Here is an 18,553-nt window from a genome sequence, read left to right as displayed (position 1 = left end):
TTTTCTGCCCACCAGCCAGTGCCTAATCATTGGTGGACATCCCCTTGCACCCCCTGATTCCACAGCTTCTTTAGCAGCCTTTCGTGGGGTACCTTATCGAAGGCTTTTTGGAAGTCAAGATATATGATATCTATGGCTTCCCCTTTATCCATCCGGCTGCTTATCCCCTCAAAGAAGTGCAATAAGTTCGTGAGGCATGACCTACCCTTGCAGAAGCCGTGTTGGCTCTCCTTCAATTGTCCATTTTTTTCTATGTGCTCGCAGACTGTGTCCTTGACCAGTGCTTCCATCATCTTTCCCGGGACCGAGGTCAGGCTTACCGGCCTATAGTTTCTTGGGTCTCCCCTTGATCCCTTCTTAAAGATGGGTGTGACATTTGCTATTTTCCAGTCCTCTGGTATTTCTCCAGTCTTCATGGATAGATTACATATTTGACAAAGTGTTTCTGCTATTTCGTTTCTCAGTTCTTTTATTACCCTTGGGTTGTTGCCGTCCGGACCTGGTGATTTGTCGCTCTTCAGTCTGTCTATCTGTCGGAGGACATCCTCTCAGCTCGCCTCTAGTTGGACCAGCTTTTCGTCGTGGTCTCCGTTTATAATCTCCTCGGGTTCCGGGATATTGGATGTGTCCTCTCTCGTGAAGACTGACGAGAAGAACTTATTTAACCTGTCAGCTATCTCTTTTTCCTCCTTTACCACTCCTTTCCTGTCTCCGTCGTCCAGTGGCCCCACTTCCTCTCTGGCTGGTTGTTTCCCCTTCACATACCTGAAGAAGGGTTTGAAGTTTCTTGCTTCTCCTGCCAGTCTTTCCTCATATTCTCTCTTTGCTTTCCTAACTTCTCGATGGCATTCCTTCTGGTGTCTATTGTGCTCCTTCTGGTTTTCTTTTGTTGGGTCCTTTTTCCATTTTCTGAAAGATGATTTCTTGTTACTTATCGCCTTTCTTATTGCATTTGTTATCCACGCTGGATTTCTAGCTCGATTCTTTTTGCACCCTTTTCTAAACCTTGGGACGTATAGGTCTTGTGCCTCGTGCACTGTGCCCTTGAGCATGGCCCAGGCTTCCTCTACGGTCTTCACCTTCCCTGAGCTGTTGCTGAGCTTTTTTCCCACCATTTTCCTCATGGCCTTGTAATTTCCTTTTCTGTAGTTGAGTGCTGTCGTTGTGGTTCTTTTGACCTTTGGTGTTCCTACGTTTAGTTTGTACTGGATCATGTTATGATCGCTGTTCCCTAATGGTGCTAGTACTACCACCTCCTTTGCGGGTCCCTCTAGCTCGTTGAGGATTAGGTCCAGAGTGGCACCCCCTCGCGTTGGTTCCGTGACCAGCTGCTCCATGAAACAGTCCCTCATCGCTTCTAGGAATTTGGTTTCTCTCGGGCAATTTGAGTGTCCAATGTTCCAATCTATTCCTGGGAAGTTGAAATCCCCCATAACCACCACCCTTCCACTTTTGCATACCTGACTCAATTCTTCCTCCAGGTCATGGTCGTCTGCTTCTGGCTGTCCTGGTGGGCGATAGTACAGTCCCAATTTGGTGTCCGCTCCTTCCCCTCCTGTCAGCCTAACCCATAGTGATTCCAAGCTGTCCACCCTTACTGTTGTTTCCATCCTGGTTGAAGGAATGGAGTCCTTTATATACAGTGCTATTCCTCCACCCTTCTTGTGTGTCCTGTCCCTCCTGTAGAGTTTGTACCCTGGTAGGGCCACATCCCATTTGTTGTCCTCGGACCACCATGTCTCTGTGATTCCTATTATGTCTAGGTCTTTATTACTGGCTATAACTTCTAGCTCCCCCATTTTAGTCCTTAGGCTCCTGGCATTTGTATATAGGCAATTTAAGTCCCGGTTTGTTACCTTCTCTTTTGAGTCTCCTCGTGGTTTGATGCTCTTGGTGTTCTCCTCATGGGCTGCCAGTCCCCGAGCCTCGCTCTGTTCACCCTCCTCCTGTGGTGTGTCTGTGTCGTCCCTCTCCTGTAGTGTGTCTATCTCGTCCTCTGTCTGTTTCTTGGTTTTTGGGTATCCCTCTGGTTCTGGCTGTTTCCTCCTTTTCTTGCCCTTTAGCTTTAGGTGTTTCTTGGGTCCCTGCAATGCGTCCTTGGATTTATGTCCAAAAAATGCCCACTCAGTCTCTAGTCCTCTATCACCATTTCCTGATTCACTCTCCGCGACTACGGGTAGCAGCAAAAGAATATTAAACTCCATAAAGGGCGCACGTCTCAAGCAATTGATATTGGAACCCACCAGGGACAAGGCGTTACTAGACCTATTCTCACCAACGGAGATAGCGTCACGGAATCTCAGTAGGAGAAACACTGGCCTCCAGCGACCATAATATGGTATGGCTCAACCTCAAGAAAGGATTCCCGAAAACAAACACCACAACAAGGGTTCTCAACTTTAGAGGCACAGACTTTAACCACATGGGAGATTTTGTCCATGAGGAGCTACATAAACAAGCAAAAACTGATAATGTGGAGGATATGTGGTCGTCTCTGAAGTCCATACTACACGAAGCAACAGACCGATACATAAAGACTGTAAGTAAACGCAGGAGAAACAAAAGACCCCAATGGTTCAGTAAAGAAATTTCAGACCTAGTTAAACAGAAAAAAGACGCATTTATCGCCTACAAACATTTAGGCAGAGAGGGGGCAAAAGAGGACTATCTAGACAGATCTAAAGCTGTCAAAACAGCAGTCAGAGAGGCCAAACTCCGAATGGAGGAAGAGCTAGCACGGAAAATTAAGAAAGGGGATAAATCTTTCTTCAGCTATATTAGCGACAGAAAAAGAAACAAAGATGGGATAGTACGCTTGAAGCAATCGGAGGGTAACTTTGCAGAATCAGACTCTAAGAAGGCAGAATTACTAAACAAATACTTCTGTTCAGTTTTCACCTGCGAAGCGCCGGGACTTGGTCCACAGCTGCAGACGGGAGATAACCGGAAAGACCCGTTTCAAGATTTCAAATTTACGCCCAGTAGCGTCTACGACGAACTATCAAGACTCAAAGTAAACAAAGCCATGGGACCAGATAACCTACACCCCAGAATGCTCAGGGAGTTAAGGGAAGTCCTGGCAGAACCATTATCTGTTCTTTTCAATCTTTCCCTAAGCACAGGAAGGGTCCCCTTGGACTGGAAAACCGCCAACGTAATCCCACTCCACAAAAAGGGCTGCAGGACAGAGACAGCAAACTACAGACCAGTGAGTCTCACGTCTATAGTGTGTAAACTGATGGAAACACTGATCAAACAGAATATTGACACAATCCTAGATGAAGAAAAACTGCGTGATCCACACCAACACGGGTTCACCTGGGGCAGATCCTGCCAATCTAATCTGATTAGCTTTTTTGACTGGGTTACTAGACAACTGGACGCCGGAGAGTCACTGGACGTGGTATATTTGGACTTCAGTAAGACATTTGATAGCGTCCCTCATCGAAGATTGCTAAACAAGCTGAAATTGATAGGATTAGGAAACACTCTAACTACATGGATTGTGGATTGGCTGAGCAGTAGACTTCAGAGGGTGGTGGTGAACGGTACCCCATCCGAAGCATCGGACGTGATCAGTGGAGTGCCGTAGGGATCGGTCCTGGGCCCGATTCTATTCAACTTATTCATAAGAGATATGACGCAAGGACTTAGAGGAAGGATATCACTGTTCGCTGACGACACCAAACTTTGCAACATTGTAGGCAGATGCTTATTACCTGATAATATGACACACGACCTACTGCTACTGGAACAATGGCCAAATACTTGGCAGCTAGGCTTCAATGCTAAAAAATGCAAGGTAATGCACCTGGGCAAAAGAAACCCGCGTAGAACTTATGTACTAAATGGTTAGACCTTGATCAGGACCACGGCGGAACGCGATCTAGGGGTGATCATTAGCGAGGACATGAAGGTTGCCAATCAAGTGGAGAAGGCTTCCTCCAGGGCAAGACAAATGATGGGGTGTATCCGCAGAAGTTTTGTCAGCAGGAGACCTGAAGTTATGATGCCGTTGTACAGAGCCATGGTGAGGCCCCACTTGGAGTACTGTGTTCAGTTTTGGAGACCACACTACCGAAAGGACGTACTGAGGATCGAGTCGGTTCAGCGAACGGCCACCAGGATGGTCATGGGGCTCAAGGATCTCACGTATGAAGAAAGACTAAAGAAATTGCAGCTGTACTCACTTGAGGAAAGAAGAGAACGGGGAGATATGATTGAAACGTATAAGTACATCACGGGACGCATTGAGTCAGAAGATGATATCTTCTGGCTCATAGGACCCTCAACCACCAGAGGGCACCCGCTGAAAATCAGGGGAAGGAAGTTTCATGGCGACTCCAGGAAGTACTTCTTCACCGAAAGAGTGATGGATCATTGGAACAGACTCCCACTCCAGGTGATAACGGCCAGCAGCGTGACGGATTTTAAGAAAAAATGGGATACTCACATGGGATCTTTAAGGGAGTAAATTCAGTGGGGGGATACTTGGAATGGGCAGACTTGGTGGGCTATAGCCCTTTTCTGCCGCTTTTTTCTATGTTTCTATGTTTCTATGTCGAGGTCAGGTCAACTTTCGGCTTTCCCCTCGTTATCAGTTTAAAGCCATGTCTATGCAGGTCTGGTTGTTGCGTGCCAGCATCCTCGTCCCAGCCGAGCTCAAGTGCAGTCCGTCTCTCCTGTAGAGCTTGTTTTTCCCCAGGAAGGTTGTCCAGTTCCGTACAAAGAGGAAACCCTCCTCATCACACTATTGCCTCAGCCATCCATTTATTGCTTGCAGCTCGATCTGCCTCCTCGCATCTGCCCCCTCGCATCTGCCCTCGGTACTGGCAGGATCTCTGAGAAGGCTATCTTCCTTGTCCTCAGCTTCAGTTTCCTCCCCAGGGTCTTAAACTGCTCGGTCAGTGTAGTCCTGTTGAAATTCCTTCTGCTGACGTAATTGGTCCCGACATGGATTATCACTGCTGTCTCCTCCGTCTCAGCTCTCTCCAGGATTCTCTCGATTCTGTCAGAGATGTCCTTTGTCCTCGCTCCTGGGAGACATGTCACTAGGCGATCTGCTCTGCCTCCTGCTAGGTGACTGTCCACCTCTCTCAGGATTGAGTCTCCCACCACAATTGCAGATTTCCCTTTTCTCAGCTGCTTCCTGGGTCTCAGGTCCGTGTCGGTGGTTTGATCCTCCAATCCTTCCTTCTCCTGTTTGGTTCCTCTGCAAGGTCCTCCTCCCCCGGCTACTGGTGGGTCCTTCTCTCCATCTGTTGGTTCCCTTCTGGAAAGCTAGCGATCCTGTGTCTCTACCATCTTGCAGGCCTCCTCGATGAATCTTTCGAGCTCTCTGACCTGCTCGTTGATGTGGTTCTCTCTGGTGGTATCCTCAGTTGTTTCAATTTCCCACGGTTCCTCTATGGTGTGGAGTCCCTCCAGCTCCTGGACTCTGATCTGCAGTCTCCCAACCTCCTTCTTTAGGCTAACCATTTCCTGACATCGACTGCACATGTAAGCCTGCCTCCCGGAAGGGAGGTAGTCATACATGTGACACTCAATGTAGTACACTGGAAAGCTTCTCTGGGCTTCTGCTGCCTCCATTTTCTTTCCTCGTGCCTAAAGTTCCTTGGTGCGTTGGAGTGTGCCCGGCGTATATCTAGGTGGAAAAGTAGAGAGAGAAAAAGAATGAGAATAGAATATATATATATATATATTTTTTTTTTAGAAGTTATTTAAGAAGATTGAATTGAATTTGCTGCTGGCTCCTTCTTAAGGCTCCCTCGCAAAGGCGCTCTCGCTAAGGCGAGCGCCTTTGCCGCTCGCCTTCGCCACACACCAAACAGCTGTGCGCCGTTGGCTCCCTTCCTTAAAGGGGGGGGTCCGGGCGCTGACGCTGTGCTGATGTGGAGGGGTGGGCGGCGCCTTCTCTCGCCGCTACCCGCTCCTTGCCGCCGCTTCAGCTGTTCCTGGGTCCTCCTCCGGCTCCTCTGCTCTCCCTCCGCCTCTTTTCTCCTCGCCGCTTCCACGCGGCCTGCAAAAGTCCTCGCGCCGGGGCTCCCTTCCTTAAAGGGGGGGGTCCGGGCGCTGACGCTGTGCTGACGTGGAGGGGTGGGCGGAGCCTTCTCTCGCCGCTACCCGCTCCTTGCCGCCGCTTCAGCTGTTCCTGGGTCCTCCTCTGGCTCCTCTGCTCTCCCTCCACCTCTGTTCTCCCTCTTCGCCACTTCCATAGCAAAGATGAACACCTGAGTAGTACAAATAATGCATATCATAACCATCTCATATTCAGAAAAGGCATAAAGCTAATGGCTGTTTGGAGCGTCTTTATCTCTGCAGTGATAAAGAGGATCCTTGGAATACACAGTAGCGCGTACCAAGGGGGGGGTCCGCCCCGGGTGCAAGCCCTGAGGGGGTGCTCCTGGCCTTGGCGTTCAGTCCCCCCCCGAAGGATCGCTCACCCCCCTGGCCTCCCCGCACCACCTACGAAGCAGCCTGCAGCGGGATCGCGATGCCAGCGATCCCTGCGCTGCTTCGGCGCTGCTTCCTCTGCTGCAGTCCCGCCCCTCCACTGACGTCAGAGAGGTGGGATCGCGGCAGAGGAAGCAGCGCTGAAGTAGCACAGGGATTGCTGGCATTGCGATCCTGCTGCGGGCTGCTTCGTAGATGGTGCAGGGAGGCCAGGGAGGCAAGTGGTCCTTCGGGGTGGGGCGGGCGGGCAGGCAGGCAGGCCTTCTAAGGGTAGGGGGGGTGACAGGCAGGCAGGCCTTCAAGGGGGGGACCGGCAGGCAGGCAGGCCTTCAAAGGGGGGACAGGCCTTCAAGGGGGGGACAGGCAGGCAGGCTTTCAAGGGAGGGACAGGCCTTCAAGGGGGGGACAGGCAGGCAAGCTTTCAAGGGAGGAACAGGCCTTCAAGAGGGGGGACAGGCCTTCGTGGGGTGCAGTCCTTCAAGGGGGGGGACAGGCCTTCAAGGGGGGGATAGGCCTTCAAGGGGATCAGGCAGGCAGGCCTTCAAGGGGGGGACAGGCAGGCCTTCAAGGGGGGTGCAGGCCTTCAGGGGTGGGATGCAGACCTTTAAGGGAGGGACAGGCCTTCAGGGAGGGGGGCCCTGGTGTAGAAATACACGGAGGGAATGGGGGGTTCAAAGAGACACGCATATGCCGGACTTTGGGTGGGAAGAAATAATGGGTCTGAAAATAGAGAAGAGGGAGAGAGATGATGGACCATGGTTTTTAGAGAGGGAAGGAACAGAAAGGGAGAGAAGTTGGACACAAGGGATGGTGTGGAGGTGGGATAGAGATACTGGATAGGAGGGTAATTGGGAAAAGAAAGGGAGAGATGGTGGACCCTGGGGTAGTGGGGAAGGAGGGAGAGATGCTGGATGAAAGGGTAGTTAAGAAAAGATGGATCTGTGGAGGGAAACGAAAAAAGGAAAGATGCCAGACCTCCTGGGGAGGGAAGGGAAATGGGGAGGGCAGAGATGGCAGATGGATGGTTAGCATGCAGAAAGAAGGAAGAAGGAGACCATGGCAAGCAAGTTATCAGAAGACAACCAGAGCCTTGAACCAACAAGATTTGAAAAATAACCAGACAACAAAAGGTAGAAAAACTAATTTTATTTTCAGTTTTGTGATTACAATATGTCAGATTTGAAATGTGTGTCCTGCCAGAGCTGGTGTTAGACTGCAAACGTGAGCTAGGATTTAACAGAGAGAGGAAAAGTCCTTTTTGTTTCTTTATTTTACTTACACCACAGCGCCAGTGTAGTTAGGAGAAGCCAAAGGGGGGTGAAAAAGCTATAAAATAAACCCACCAGGATGTTTGAAAGAAACCACAACACCCAATTGGGCAGGAAAGTTGAATCGAAAAACCAATTCAATAGGCTGAATCGAATCGAAAATTTTTCTTGAATCGGGCAGCACTAGTTTGCTCTACTGTCTTAGACTTTAGGACCTGGGATTGGGGAGAGATGGCATCCTCAGTACTTTATAATGCAAGTGAAACGAGGATTTGGTCAGACTTTTGAAGGGTCTGCAGAAGAAAAATATTGTATAGGCCGGGGACATGAGACAGCAGGAAACGGGAACTTTTCTTCCTTCTATTTTTGTGAATGGCAAGGCTGAGGATGTCAGAGAGTTCAGTTAAAATATGTGCTTTATAAGAAAATATAATAATGTGTTTTATAAAGTTTATAAGCATTGCTGGCCTACCCGGTGAGGTGTTCCTAATGGTGGTGGTGGTGGCAGCATGTCAATGTGTTGAGAGGAAGAGGTGGTCTGGGAAATTCTGCTGAGCAAACTCCGGGCCCATTTTCACCCCCAGTTAGTCCACTCCACTCAACTGGTTCACACACTGAGTGGGTCTTTGGGTGTTGTGCCTGGGTAGTTGTTTTGGAATCTCTTCCAGTGGTTTGTCAGTATCTCCTTGTGGTCCAAGGAAGGAAACTTTGTTAACCTTAGCATTGAACTTCAGAATATGTTTGTAACAGCGCTGTTTGTGTGGCATTAGGCTATGTAGTGATCGAAAGAAAAAACCAGACCTTTGCACATTTTTGCACTATATGGTGGGTGTATGAGGAGATTCACATTTCCTGTGCAGCTAAGTCCTTGTGAAGTTACCTTGTTCTTTCTGTATTTGACATCTAGCAAGGTCTCTGTTTGGAAGGAAAGATCTAAGCTTAAAAATGAAGTGGCCAGAAGTTATGGTAAAAGCAGATAGCGTTGATGATTTTAAGAAAGGTTTGGACAAATTCCTGGAGGAAAAGTCCATAGTCTGTTATTAAGACATGGGGGAAGTGTCTGCTTGCCCTGGATCGGTAGCATGGAATGTTGCTACTCTTTGGGTTTTGACCAGGTACTAGTGACCTGGGCATAATGGACCATTGGTCTGACCCAGTTAGGCTATTCTTATGTTATGTTCTCATCTGTAGGGGCCTTTGTTTTCACTTCTTATTTTAATGTATTTTTTTTCTGGGAACTTATCAGTGTTTTTTTAGAATGGGAACAAAAATGGAAGAGAATTAATATGTGTGGAATGGGGGGGTTACTAATTTCTTCAGCTAAATAATTAAATCCACCTCAACCAGACATAGGAGAACTCACGCACCATTCACACACCCTCCAACCAAAATCGTCAAAAGAAAAAAAACTGTTCGACAACCTCCTAACACTCGACCCCCAACTCTACAACCTATTGACCACCACAAACTACAAAACCTTCAAAAAAGAAATAAAAACCCTTCTATTCAAAAAACACATAAAACCGAACTAACACAATCAGAACTGTCCCAAGCATCACCTGCAACTACTCCATATGTACTTCTGATGTCATGGCAATTCAGACATAATTTATGTTATGTTTGGAATAATGGTTACATATATTACATTACATTACATTACATTAGGGATTTCTATTCCGCCATTACCTTGCGGTTCAAGGCGGCTTACAAAAAGATTTATAAAATGGGGTTACAATGTAGGAATTGAAGATACATTAGAGTGGCAGTTAGGTAGTTTCGAGGTAAGGATAATTACAGTTTACAGTAAATTGTGTACATGGAGGTAAAATTAGGTGAAGTTAGGGCTGATTTAGGAGTTTCTTAAAAAGTATTGTTTTTATTTCTTTTCTGAATGTCTTGTAGTCTGATGTGGTCATCAGTAGTTTGGAAATTCGGGTATCCATTTTTGCGGCTTGAGTGGCTAGGAGGCCATCGTGAAGTTTTGATCTTCTTACTTCATTGATCGGGGGGGGTATGAATGGGGAGTGCGTTTTTCTGTGTCTGAGTGTGGATGCTTGGTTGAGGCGGTTATTCAGGTAGGAAGGACTGTCTCCGTTTAGGGATTTAAATAGCATGCAGTAGAATTTGAATTGTATTCTTCCTTGGATTGGTAGCCAATGTGAGTTGATGTAAGCTTCTGTGATGTGGTCAAATTTTCTTAATGAGAAGATGAGTCTCAAGGCTGTGTTTTGGATTGTTTGAAGTTGTTTGATCATAGTAGCAGGGCATGGGAGGAATAGGATGTTGCAATAGTCTAGCAGTCCTAGGATTAGAGATTGTACTATAAGCTGGAATTGATTTCTTTCAAAAAATTTCCGGACTTGTCTCAAATTTCTCATGATTGTGAAGGATTTCTGGATTGTATTATTTATTTGTGGTTGCATGGTACAGCTTCTGTCTAAGGTCATTCCTTGTAGTTTTATGGTGGTTTGGATGGGGTAGTTGATAGAGTTGATTTCTAAATTTTTTGAGGTTTGGATTTTGTCATTTTCGAATAGGATGAGTTTGGTTTTGTCTGGGTTGAGTTTAAGTTTGTGATCTTTCATCCAGATCGTAACTGTATTAAGTATTCTGTGTAGGATGTTTGGCATGGTGGGTTTAGGTTGATCGTAAGGTGTGAGGATGGTAATGTCGTCCGCGTAGCTGTAGGTAATTATACCTAGATTGTTCAGATGTGTTCCGAGAGAGGCAGTGTATAGGTTGAAGAGGGTGGGTGATAGTGGGGAACCCTGTGGTACTCCGCAGGGGTTTGCCCAAGGTTCTGATTTTACGTTGTTTGATTTTACGCTGTAGGTTCTGGATTTTAGGAAGCCTTCAAACCAAGCGTATACTTTATCAGAGATACCTATTGCGTCCAAAATTTGCAGAAGGATATTGTGATCCACTAGGTCAAAGGCTGCGGTTAGGTCTAATTGTATAAGGAGCATTTTTTTCCCTGTGCTGAGGTGTTGTCTGATTGTGTCCATAAGGGAGGCTAGGAGAGTTTCTGTGCTGAAATTGGATCTGAAGCCAGATATATGAGGTTCAATAAAAGAAAATTTTCAATGCCTGTTTCTATTATGATCATTTATTTTTCATGGTTATTACAAAAAATATTTTTTTACATGGGGGGGGGGTGTCAAAAAATGATGGGCCCCGGGTGCCACATACCCTAGGTACGCCACAGGGAATACATTAGAAATATCTTTGTGCCAAAACTGGTCTGGGATGGCTATGTATATATCCGAACTGCTGCTAAGAAAAAGAAAAAACATTTTAAATTAGCAGCATCCTCAAGGTCACTTAGAGCAAACTTCATCCATGTTCCATTCAAGCCGACCTGGACCACATGTCTGCCACCTGGGTCCCACTGCAGTCTGAGGAGTGGGCACTGCGGTGCAGAAGTCAGGTGCAGGCTAGATTTGTCTTCTTTTGTCTGCACTGTCGCGTCCTGGTATTCAGAGGCAAGGGGCAAATTCCAAAAATCATTAGTCATTCCTAGGACAGAGAAAAATGCACATTTAGGATTAAATTTCACAGTAATGTCAGAGTAAAAGGCTGCCACTGGTGCTACAGGCTTTGAAATCTTAGTTAGGGCCCAAGAGTCTATAGTGAGTCTAATGGAGCTCCCTGATTTAGCATCTGACCAAGCTGGAGAGCCATATGCTAAAGAGAAAGGTCCACTCAGACCCCTCTCCTCCATCTTAGAAACACAGAAACATAGAAAGATGACGGCAGAAAAGGGCCAAGGCCCATCAAGTCTGCCCACTCTATAGACCCTCCCCTTAAGATTAGCCAATGTTTTGCCCTGACCCACGTAGGGATCCCACATGGGCGTCCCATCTATTCTTAAAATCTGGCACGCTGCTGGCCTCGATTACCTGTACTGGAAGCTTGTTCCATTGATCAATCACTCGCTCCGTGAAGAAATACTTCCTGGTGTCGCCGTGAAATTTCCTGCCCTTGAGTTTGAGCGGGTGCCCCCTTGTGGTTGAGGGGCCTCTGAGAAGGAATATGTTATCTTCCACTTCTATATGTCCGGTGACGTATTTAAACGCCTCAATCATGTCTCCCCTCTCCCTGCGTCCCTCGAGAGTGTAGAGCTGCAAATTGTTTAGATACTAGTTCTGTTGCTGGAGGAAGTACTGTATGCTGTGTTTGTGGTTGAGGATCTTCGGCCTCAAACAAAATTTTAGTGTACCTTTTCCCACAATCTTGTGCCCAAACTGAAAGATCTGCAGCCTCTGAGTGAGTTACACTACGATCATGGTGCTGCACTGGCAGGCAACACTGTGTGGCTAACTGCACAGGAATAACCTCATGAACCAAAGTTTTAGAAGTATTTGGAATTCCTGTACCCAATGCAAGACCAGCCACCTCAACTATTTATTTGCCTGTATTCTCACTCGTGCTGGCAGTAGTTTCTACAATATCTTTCATTTGTTCCTTTTGTGGGATAGACACACACTTTGAAGCTTTGTCATTTAGACCCTGAATCTCACAAATTTCCATATTTTTCTGATCTCCAGTAGGAGGCGCTCTATCTGTAAAACTGATTCTGGCACCTGTATCAATTAAAGTTAATTTATCCTGACCCTCTATGGTAGTATTAACATTGGGGCAGCCGCAAGTGTCCAAAATCAAAGGTGCCACATACCTCAAGCTGAATTCTGAGTCTGACTTCTTTCCCTTATCCTGTGTCTTCAGAAGTGAGTCCACAGGTAAGTGAAAGGAGTCCGGCTGGGCTGTGAAGGCTTGAGTCACCTTGGTATTTGGACACAGAGAGTCAGGACAGCCCTATGCACTAACACTGTTTTTCCTGGCTGTTAAATCACTTTTTACTCTGTCCAATTCTATCTGCATTGTATGTCTATCCTGTTCCCATTTAATTTTCTCTTTTTCAAATTTTTCCTTTTGGTCTCTGAGTTCATGGAAGGGAATGTAAGTGGAGGAATTTCTGTAACTACCTCTGCCATGCCCTCTATTTCCTGTGTGTGGTGTTTTATTATATTGGGGTGCTCCTTCAGCATGCCACTTCCTAGCTTCCGATACTGAAATAATGTGAGCTGGTTGGGTCTTCCACACAGACCCAATCCTGAGCAGTAAAGTGTCAAAAGGGGTAGCTTTAGGGTCCTCCGAAAACAACAGAAGGTGTTTAGTAATCTCAGGGGATAATAATTCTAATAGAAATTATTTATGTTCTCTCTGACCATAATCTGTAGAATTGGGCCAATGTTCATGCAGTACAGCGTTTATTACCCACACCCTATATGCAAACTGCTCTAGTGTATTGGTTGGCAGGGGTGAGAGTTATAAGTACTTGCAGGGAAGTGCAGCGAAATAGTTATTCGATGCCCATCTTTACAAATTGGTATGGATGAACAAGAGATCCAAATTTATAATAATGTGGACCCAGGGCTAGGTGCATATCAAAATCTGCATTGTTCCTTTTGTATTTCCCTAGACCCCAGTGAATCAGTATATCAGTAGCCCATTTGCACCATTCATTTATGTTAAAAGGCTTAGGGCCCACTTTCTCCACTATTCTTTCAATGTCACTATCTTTCATATGTCCCTGCAGTACTACTGTTACTGGAGCTGTGTCACTTATAGGGCTACTTTTGGTATTGCTCTGGCCTGGTAATGAATTTTCCTCATCTTCATTTGTCGGTTCTTCTTCCTGTTCTACATCTGTAGCTAGTTTACCTTTTCTCTGACCTGCTACAAAAACTGTGTTCTGTTTCTCTATAAACTGACTACATGGATTATAGGGTGAAGGTGGCACTAGTGCAGACGGCAGAATCTGTGAGGAGACAGCATGAATCTGTCCCTGTGAGGAACATTTTGACTTTAAATACTTTAATTCTGCCTTGGCCTCTTCTAATTGTTCATTTACAGCTAAAAAGGAATTTGTAGCTTGAACAATTTGGGTTCTTAGCATGGATATATTAATTTGTGCCTCATCTAAGTTTTTGGACAGCTGATGACACTGAGTGTTCAAGTCAGTATTGTCTTGTCTTAGGCTACTAATTCCTCTACAGAAGCCCTGAATGAAAAGGCATTTTCGTTTATTTGTTTTCTTTCTAAACTCCTGAGAATGATTAATCATTTGTTTCTGAATATCGTGCCATGTGTGTTCCTGAAAATTACCCTCATATGGACCTCCTTTCTTGTCAAAATATTCGTGTATAATATCTGTGAGTTCTTGAAAATCAAAAGGGTTTATATTTGAGGCTGTAGTCTGCCTTGGTGCATGGTCCTTGCTCTAAATGTCCCTGTCTGTGTGTAGCCTTTGAGATTGAAGTGCTCCCACTTATGAAAGAAGGAGACTTTAGTAATAGGTAGAAAAATGAGGTAAAGCATCTTAGGCAAGGGTCACCGGCATAAAGAATACACTTATGCCCACACTTTAAATGCAAAGGTTACTACCTGAAATTTACAGGCAGAAGTTTAGCAGAAAAAAATATAAGAAATCTGTTAGAAGAGCAGAGGTGTCAGCTGCCAGCTCCAGTCTGCACTGGGCTTTTCACCAGGGCAGAGACTGACAAGAAATAGAATTAAAAGCACAAGGTAAAAAAAAATAAAAAATAAAAAGTTATTAGTACAGATGTGGCAGTGTCTTAATTGAGTGACTGTTTTAACTTTGGAACATGCTTTTCTTCAGAGCAGCTCAAATATTCTTTCATGCAACACACTCTAGCAAGCCTATAATAGCAAAGCATAAAATGCAAACTGGCACAGGTAAACTACAAAGACTTTAGATAGTAAAATCTCACCGAATATAAAACCCAAAATATTACTGGAACTTTTCACAACTGTGTCATCCAGTCTAAATCAATTTAAGGGTTCCAGAAGATCTTTTGATTTCTATCTCACTCTATCTATCAATCAAAATACAAAGACTATTGAAAAGTAAAATCTCACCAAGTATAAAACCCCACAATATTACTGGAACTTTTCACCAGTGTGTCATCCAGTCTAAAGTACAATCAATCTAAGGGTTTTCCAAGGTCTTTTGATTTCTATTTCACTCTGTCTATACTGCACAAGGCCTTTTGAGTGGAAAATACCATCTCTCACCTTGTCTTATGCAGCCAATAATCCTATTGCACAGTGCATACAAGAAAAAATGGAATTCTACTTACCCAGATGAAATCGTCAGGAAGGACCGAGACGAGCCCCCAAAATGTAAAGATTGTAGTGGCCCCCACAATATTAGGTTTGTAGGGGTTATGTTAGGCGCCCTTACAAAACGCCAGGTCCCGGGTTCAATACCGTCACCGAAGATTCACCAGGAAGTAGACTCAAATAAGAAGCACGGCCAGAGGTGATTGCATAAAGAATATATTATAGAAATAGGCTTATAGAAAAGTAGGATTCATAAAAGTTACAATTACAGAGACTGCTTCTGTGTTCTTGTGAATGAGAGAAAGCACACAAAGAAAGAGAGAGAGAGAGAAATAGAGGGGTGGGGAGGGTGATGTCCCAAGCTTCAGGTAGAGAGCAAGACGAACAAGAAGAAAAGGGTGATGTTGCGAGGGGGCTTTTATAATTTGCAAACTTATTCTAAAAAACTGAATCTATTGAGCTTCAATAGAAGTTAAATATCCCCATCCATAGTAAACTTGTGCTAGACAGAAGAAGAATAGGCTGAAGTCAAATGTAATTTCCAGTTTGCCTCTGACAATAGTTTCTGATTAATCTTAGTTATCTGTGCACCTGGACCCATTGTATATCCTAAGCTGTCCATCCTAAGCATCAGACATTAACACATCTTCTTAGCACCTCTTCGCCCCTCTTAGCTGCAAGTTGATTTGTAATCATGATTTAATTAGGGCTATTTGAAACAGTCTTTAGGGCTGTATGAAACAGTCTGCCTGGATGTGATCTATCTGCATCAACATCTCAGAGTCAGATTGATATAATTTCCCATAGGCCTTTGCTGAGTTATGCCAACTGAAAATGCTGATTGCTAGCAATAGCTATGCTGACAGAGACTTACAAGATCATGAAGGGCATAGAGAGGGACAGATTCTTCAAACTTTCGAATAATAAAAGAATAAGAGGGCATTCAGAAAAGTTGAAAGGGGACAGATTCAAAACGAATGCTAGGAAGTTCTTTACGCAATGTGTGGTGGACACCTGGAATGCGCTTCCAGAGAGCGTAATAGGGCAGAGTACGGTACTGAGGTTCAAGAAAGGATTGGACAATTTCCTGCTGCAAAAGGGGATAGAGGGGTATAGATAGAGGATTACTGCATAGGTCCTGGACCTGTTGGGCCGCCGCATGAGCGGACTGCTGGGCACGATGGACCTCAGGTCTGACCCAGCAGCAGCATTGCTTATGTTCTTATGTTCTTAATTCATTCTGCGGTGAAGATCCAGAAGGCAATGAAGGTAGTTGATCTAATTTTGGGCTAAAGCCAAAGTAGTTTTGTTTGGACTCGTTCAGTTTCATTTGCACAGTAAGGGCCCAAAATTGAAGTTTCATGTAGGAAAGAGGAACCCAAACTATAGCTACGTGATACTGGGTTCTACGTTATGAATCACTGGCCAGGAAAAGGATCTAGGTGTCATTGTTGAGGCTACATTGAAACCCTCAGCTCAATGTGTAGTGGCTGCTAAGAAAGCAAATAAAATGTTAGGAATTATCAGGAAAGGAATGGAAAACAAAGATGAAAATGTTATAATGCCCTTATATCGCTCTCTGGTATGGCCGCACCTCGAATACTGTGTTCAGTTCTGGTCGCTGTAGCTCAAAGATATAGCAGAATTAATAAAGGTATAGAGAAGGGCGACAAAAATGATAAAAGGGATGGGATAATTTCCTTATGAGGAGAGGCTAAAGCAGCTAGAGCTCTTCAGCTTGGAGAAGAGATGGCTCAGAGGTGATATAGAGGTCTATAAAATAAGTGGAGTGGAAAGGGTAGATGTGAATCGCTTTTCAAAAATACTAGGACTAGGTAACATGCGATTAAGCTACTAAGTAGTAGATTTAAAACAAACCGGAGGGGAGGAAGTGATGTCATGAGCTGCCTCTGAACAAAGTTCCATTGGAGCAGTGCTGATTTTTGCCTAGAAAGCCCCAATAACACATCATTTTGCCACCGATTGACTGCAGAAAGGGTGCCCTGGTGGGTATGACGACCTGGTGGAAATTGGAGACTTTCCGTTATATGGAGAGCAAAGCAGGGCTGTCAAAAGAGAAGGCCTCCAGTCCCCCACATGTGGAGTGCATGGTTGGGACAACGGAGCAACCAAACGTGTCTCCTCCAGCCACTGGGAAACCCGCGAGCGATGCTCAGAGAACTCTGGTGCTGCCACTGCCTCCATTACCCAACTTTTGTTGGATATTAAAAACAAGATGTCCACCATGTGGCAGGACATAACCCAATTGGTGAACGGTATGCAGAAAGATATGGTGGAACTTATCTGCCAACAAGACGAAGTGGAGAAATGTCTGGATGGATATGGCGAGGATTTAGTGGGAACACAAGAGCTGGAAGCTTTATGCAAAGGAAAATGTGAGTTGTGGGATAAAATCAAAGACCTTTAGAATCGTACCAGGCAGTGCAAATTGCGCATCAGAGGGGTGCTGGAGAAGCAGTCAGTCAGTCTTTGGAAGCAGGAGGAACTGCAAAGTCTTCCTGCTCCTCCAGGGTGCCATGATGCAATGCCATCCTGCTGAGCCTAAGGAAGTCCCTGATTGGTTGAGGCACCTAAGGCTGGCATTGTGTCATGGCACCTCGGAGGAGCAGGAGCAGGAGGACTTTGCGGTTCCTCCTACTCCCGAAGACTGACTGCGCTGGAGCACCCCTCCTGCTTCCAACAGGTATGGACTAGTCCTCTTTGCTACAGAAAGGTAGACTCCACTCAATCAATCCTTAGCTCCAGTGAAAGCATTAGGACCAGGACAAGCCTACTAGGGTGCCCCCTAGTGATGACAATGGCAGGCCTATCCTTGGCTGCTATTAGCTTAACCGGCTAATAGTGAATGTTGACTTAGCACCAGTCAAAACCCCCCCCAGATAGTCAATGACAGTCACTGGAAACAGCTTAGTACTGAATATTTTGGCTCACTGCTGACCATGGGACTTAGCCTGGCTGCTTCTTGTGGTGTGAATATTGGCCCATGTGTGTTATATTTTAATTATGTATGTATAATTTTATACATTGTGTGGATTATAAATACCGTAAGTAAATAAAAACATAGCCATGCCAAGGTAATGATGTGGAGGAAGTAAAGTCAATTTAGGTGAACCTGGAGGATGTAATAGGTCCAACTGTACAGCTAGAGGAGCTTGGCATATCATGTAAAGGGCAGCTAGCGGTAGGCGTCTTACACGTGCTCTAATAGATGACATCACTAATTGACTTTTCTACGCATAGGTGCTTTATCACATAGTGCACAACTGTAGAGGAGGAGCCTGGGCGTGTCATGAGGGTGTCACCTAGCAACATATACAACTTATAAAATACTATCAGTTGTGCATGTTTCAAGGCACATTTGGGCACACCCAGTTGCAGCTAGGCACCCTACAGTGGATTTCGGCTACTATTCCATAACAGCTTAAGTGTACCCTGAAGCCATTATAGAACTGACACTATACACACCCATTTGTGGCTCCTGACATGAAGTGACAATTTTCAGAATTGCCACCTTCATGTGCAGAAACTTTACCCAGATAAAAAGAAGCAGTGCTGGTAGCGTTTCAGGTGTTTTGCTCAGAATTCAACCTGGCCTGACAGAGCTGAGGAAGTATACATAGAAAATAAATCTGCCTGTATTCAAACTGCATGAATGCTGACTGAAA

At 45.3% G+C, this 18,553-nt stretch overlaps 1 protein-coding gene across 1 annotated transcript in view; it reads left to right on the top strand.

The window, feature by feature from the left end:
• The window catches only part of CTBP2 (C-terminal binding protein 2), a 244,084-nt gene that overhangs the window by 165,358 nt on the left and 60,173 nt on the right, over positions 1 to 18,553 (top strand). The gene's annotated exons all lie outside the window — the stretch shown is intronic.

The sequence above is a fragment of the Geotrypetes seraphini genome, chromosome 4 (assembly GCF_902459505.1).
Source record: "Geotrypetes seraphini chromosome 4, aGeoSer1.1, whole genome shotgun sequence".
Classification (NCBI taxonomy): Eukaryota; Metazoa; Chordata; class Amphibia; order Gymnophiona; family Dermophiidae; genus Geotrypetes; species Geotrypetes seraphini.
The sequence above is the reverse complement of the archived record's forward strand: the minus strand, read 5'-3'. Positions and strand labels throughout refer to the sequence as shown.